The sequence below is a fragment of the Mus caroli genome, chromosome 15 (assembly GCF_900094665.2).
Source record: "Mus caroli chromosome 15, CAROLI_EIJ_v1.1, whole genome shotgun sequence".
Taxonomy (NCBI): Eukaryota; Metazoa; Chordata; class Mammalia; order Rodentia; family Muridae; genus Mus; species Mus caroli.
The window spans coordinates 4,461,784-4,467,783 of NC_034584.1; the positions used below are offsets into that span (position 1 = coordinate 4,461,784).

Consider the following 6,000-nt stretch of genomic DNA (forward strand, 5'->3'; position numbering starts at 1 on the left):
TTGTTCTTTTGAACAAATAAATTGATGATAATTTGTTGAAAAACAACTGTAGGACAAATAATACAGTAATTTGAAAACATAGAAACAATTCTTAGCTTAAAGTCGTCGTGAGTGGGGAGATGCCTCAGTGGATAAAACCCTGGCTGCACAAGCATAAAGACCAGCAATCAGCACACACACACACAAAAGCCAGGCAGGCATGGCAGCCTTCCTGTAATCCCAGCACTCAGAAAGTGGAGGTAGGACATTCCCCAGGGCAAGCCTGGCTAGTGAAGCTAGCCAAGTCAGCAAACTCCGTGGTCAGCAAAAAACTCTGCATCAGGAAATAAGATGGAGAGTGATCAGGGAAGACACCCAACAGCCACCTGCAGCCTCCATGTGCACGTGCCCACACACTTACACACATACGTGAACACTCATACAACATGTTGAAGAAGAGAAGGCGTAATAGACACTGTCAGGAGCATCTTCAGTTCAAGTCTGGTTTACATCGCAAGCTCAAGACCACTTGAGAGATACTTTGAAATTCTGTCTCCAAAAGAAAAGGGGAAAAAAAAAAGGAAGGTACACAGAAGCGGTGTACAGCTGCCATGATAAAAACACCCTGGGGGGAGGGGGAAGACGGGGGTGTCTATGAATACTCAAAGCCCAAATCAGAGAGCATTTTTCCTCCAGCCAGGCTCACCTTCCAATGGTTCCACCAACAGTACCACTAAACAGGAAGAAAGTATTCAAACACCAGGGTCTTTGGGGATTTATTTCTAATTCAAACTATCACAACGCTCATGGACCAGACTGTCTAGGACTGGCTTTAGTTATGCTACTTACTAACTGTGAGATTGGTTAGGCAACTCACTCTCTTTGTGTCTCAGTTTCCTAACCACAGTAGCATTCATATCTTAGGGCAGCTATAAGGACAAAGTGAAACATCACATATAAAGTGGGGAAAATTTTGCCCAGGCAGTGGCAATGCTCCATAAAGCTGAAATGATGACCAACCACACCTGCAGAGAAGGAACGGCAGGTCCATGTAAGTGAAGATTTACAGCTTATTTCCCTTTTACCTGGAATATGGGGTCTCTCTAAAACCTTATTAAATCTTTGCAACTTTTATTCAGTATTTGACAACTTGGAATTGAAGTAACTTTGGACAGTCTATGCAGCTGTTTTTGTTTTTTGATATAAAAGGTTAGGCCAACTAGCTATCACATAGGTTATGAAGTTTGTAACTGATCATATATTCAAAGCACCTAGACCGGGTGCACACACAGTGCTGTATAGTAACCACTGGCTTTCCTCCTTTCCCCCGTTTAGATGTTGAACTAAAAAGTTTCTGAGGGTTACTAGCGTTCCACCTCAGGATACTTAGCTTAGCAACACAGTAAGGGCTGGTAACAAATCCATGCACACTTTGCCTGGATGTCCTAGATGGCATCTACAGACATGCTAAAGAGCCACAGGATCTGCTTTTGCTGTGTCCTTCCTAACTTTGCAGATCCTCAGTACGAGGCCTAACAAAAAGACAAACATCAAGATTTAGATTTCTAACCTTTATCTTTTGCATTTTTCAGGGGTAGATCATTTTTTCCCCTCAAAGTAAGATACCAGAAACATTTTCCAAATAATTTGGTATTCAAAAATTATTGAAAAATATTTACTCTCCTCCATAACTTACTATAAATCCTTGCCCCTTGCTTGCTTGTCCTTGCCTCTCTCAGGGGGTAAAGGTTGTGATTATTGCTAACAGATCAGGCTCTGTGGAAAGGAGGGAGAAGACACCTGGCATCGGTCTGGGACATGAGACTAGGCTGTAACTGAGCTTAGTCTCTGGGGGTCCTGTTTAAGTGATGAATTTTTGTGCCACTACCACTATCAAAATGACAAAGTTGCATTCATAGACTATACAGTAATTAGATACCAAAAGGTCCTCCATACATTATATCTGGGGTTGACACAAAGTGGTTTGCCACTGAAATTTTAAAAACAAACTGAAAGCAATTATTTTTGGTTTATACAATCTCAAAGATAAATTTTTAATGAACTCCTCACACATTTTCACATTTGTAGATAGTAGTAAATGATTAATAACTATAGAAAAATATTTCCCAAGTCAAAGTTATATGACTCTTGAAAAATGTGCAATAGATGACAGATTTATCACCAAGTAAACTGGGCATAAGCATACAATATAATATGGCAAAATATCACAAATTTCTGAAATCTTTAATATTAAGATGTTAACATTACATTTGAAAGAAAATCTTTAATACTACCATGTTAACCATCCATTTGAAAGAAATTTGTGTTACTGCACTGGGTTATTAGAAGGGTGAAGAAGGTAGGTGGAGATGGCACAGACCTTAAATCCCAGCACTTGGGAAGCAGAGACAGGTGAACCTCCTGAATTCAAGGCCAGCCTGGTATACGAACTGAGTTCCAGGACGACGACAACAACAACAACAACAACAACAACAACAAGAACACTCATTCATCTCATTCATGTTTTTTTTTCTTTTCCTTCATAGTCAATAATTATACACACACACACACACACACACACACACACAAACACAATGAAGAAACCTTTACAAAATGAAATGATGTTCGTATTATCGAGAGCTATGATAGCTTTAGAGGAATATCCAAACACAATAAAAATGGCACAGAGGAAATCCTGCTTTAGTTCACCTGATGTTTACCATACAAGTGTGGGAGCCTGACCTCAAGGCCCTGCATCCATGTAGAAAGTGACGAGTGCTGACATGAGCCTACAATCACAGTGCTGGAGGGAGAGCCGGGGGCGGGGGGGGAGGGGGGGATGGAACTCCCTGCTCAGCAAGCCTCGCCTAAAGAGAGAATCCCAATCCCAAAGACAGACCCTGTTTCAAAGATGAAAGTATGTAGCCCCAGAGGAACAACACCCAAGGCCGACTTCTGGCCTCTGCACACATGCACACACCCCTCCCTGATAACACATGCTGCAGGGAAAATTACACTATACTACAGAGAAGTAGCAGGTGAGAAAAACGGATCCCATAAGATGACTTACAGAACTGAAGATCATATTACACAAAACAGCTAGACTCACAGAAACATACACTACCCATTTTCTCTCATGAGGAATTTAAGATTAATTTACCAAAAGAAAGGAAAAAAGAAAGAAAAAAGAAAAGGAAATGAAGAAGAAGGCTTCTATCTGAAAAGAAGGCAGTGACGTGAGCAAGGCAGCACGTATGAAAATTCCACAACGAAGCCCAAAATCTTAACCATGGATATATGCAAATGTCGGGAACTTCTAAAAGGTACTTTGTGAAATTTTAACAGAAAATTCTATTAAAAATGTTAAAGCTTGAAAACTATTTTATATAAGGCAGCAGATGGTACTCATAATAAGCCTGGGAGCAACTTGAAAGCACCCAGACCCAAGCGCCACATTGTGTATGAAATACTGTTGATTTTATTTTACTCTTCTCTGTAGTAAACACCCTCTCAATTAGTTGGCTGGAGACTGTAAAAGTAATTATTTAACACTGTTTGAGACCTCAAAAAAGGATCTCAGTATGGTTTTTGCAGGCTCGGTGGCTTTGTTCTGCTCAGTCTGGTAAATGCCAATATTCTTACACTGTATCTCCATCTTACATCTTATCCAACATGAACACCGCTCTAGAGGCCACAAGATTGTCCTCTCTGGTCTCTGCCTTCACCAATTCTGGGTTTTAAACAAGAAAACACGTTGCTCAGAGATCATCCCACATATTACTCTCATTTAAATTTCTTTTGTCTTATTCTCAGTGATGCAACCGGTTCTTAAGAATATCGATGAAATGTCCCTCAAGTGAGAACATGTCCTAAAGAGAACAGCTATTAGGTAACTTAGGGATGCCAGCACAGCAGACAAGGAACACAGAGCAGAAGCAGCAAGCACAGTAGGAAAACAAGTTCTTTGAGAATTGAAATTAAACTTTATGTATACCAACCGTACTAGATAATTATTTTAAATTTTAATATATATCAGTTATAAACAATAGCTAATTTAATTATGAGATTTCCATGCATGCGCAGTGCATGTTTCTTATCACATGACACCCACTGCCTATGTGTCTTCCACCTCTGCTGAACTGTATGGCCGACAGCACTCTGGGCATGCAGATCTATCACTAATGGAGTGACATCATCTGTAAGGAAGGGCTTTGTTACATATGTGGTGAAGTTGATTAAATGAGAGCCCCAGGATGAACTGTGCCAACTAAAAAGCTTTACTTACTCATCACAGAACACATGCCCTCACACTACCTTTGGTCCTGTGTCAAAACTGCTTCTAGTATGTTTCCTCCCTTCAGCCTCCTGGTTCTGTGATGTTCTTGTTTATACTTTTGAGATAATAGTTCAGAATTATTTTAAAATCTGTTTTAAATCAAGGTGTATTACCTGATAGTAAGACTTTTTTCTCAATTTAATTTGTTTTCGGTTTACAATAATATACTAATATAAAAATGAACAAAACATAACAAATAAGACTCAGCATAGTAAATTATGTGTTCCCATGTCACACATCGAGCAGAAGAGAACTAAAGACTGGATTAGCAGTCTGCCTTGGGCCATGAGCCTTCAGCAGATGACTGAGGACGCTGGTTGGTGCGCACACCTTGTTTTCCACAAAGCTGAAAAGAACACACTGCCATTACTTCAAGATATGCAAGACTGACCTACAAATCTATACCCAACTTCACTAAAAATAATAATAACAATAACAAATGCAGGTCTTAAGAGCTAGGCACGTGTGTAGAGAGCACTCTGAAAACACGACTAGGAAAGCTGCAGAAGAAACCCACCCATTTTAGAATTTCTGTGTTTAAGTTAGCAGTACCCAGAGACGATGAAAGCCAGTTACTAGAAGATTTACTGCTTAGTTAAAATTCCGTTTACAAGTCAAAGGCACTTTAAAATCTCTGTGCTGTTATGAAGCTTTATGGAGTTTACAGTGGAGATGAAAACAGAAATAAAAAGATCTGACAAACAGAAAATGCCGAAGATACTTCCAGCATTATCAGTATGAAGTTCCCTCCCACCATTACGCTCTACCTTATTTTAACACAACTGTCTCAACTCCCCGAAAAGACAAATATGCTCCCTAGGGTCCTGTTGAAAATGTAAATGTTTTAAAGTATAAATGTTTGGGGAACGAAGATGAGCGGTTCAGTTGTGCTTTATATATATTTTATGTACGTGGACGTTTTGCCTGCATGTTTCTGTGCTATGTGTGTGATGCCATCCAAGGCCAGAAGAGGGCACTGGAGTCCCTGAAACGAGAGTTCCAGACAGCAGTGAGCTACATGGGTACTGAGAATTGAACACAGGTCTCCTGAAGAACAGCCAGTGCTCACTCTTCCTGCTGAACCCTCTTGCCAGCCTCCTGTCACGTACAGGTTTTTACAAACCTCAAATAAACTCTACATGGGCAGTGGTAACTTGAGTAAAAGTGGTCCCCATAGACTATAGGGAGTCTGGAGCGTTACTGCAGGCGTGTGTGGCCTTGTTTGAAGGAAGTGTGTCACTAGGGTGGGCTTTGAGGTTTTCAGATACTTGAGCCAGGCTCAGTATCGCTTGCTCTTCTTGCTTCCTGAGATCCAGATGTAGAACTCTCAGCTTCTCCACTCCCATATCCACCTATACCTCTCACCATGCTACCCGCCATGATGATAACGGGCCAAACCTCTCAATTGTAAACCAACCCCAATTAAATGTTTTCCTTCATAAGAGTTGCCACAGTCATGAAGTCTCTTCACAGTAATAAAAATAACATAGGCAGGAATTTTTAATCAATACTCATAAAGCCTAGAACACTGTCTGCTTATCGTACACATTCAATAGATATTAATTAATAATGTGACAAGAACCTTTTATTTGGGGCCGGGCGTGGTGGCGCACGCCTTTAATCCCAGCACTCGGGAGGCAGAGGCAGGCGGATTTCTGAGTTCGAGGCCAGCCTGGTCTACAAAG

General features: G+C 40.6%; 1 protein-coding gene across 1 annotated transcript in view; it reads right to left on the minus strand.

Moving 5' to 3' along the window:
* The window catches only part of Wdr70 (WD repeat domain 70), a 204,287-nt gene that overhangs the window by 76,212 nt on the left and 122,075 nt on the right, over window positions 1-6,000 (minus strand). The gene's annotated exons all lie outside the window — the stretch shown is intronic.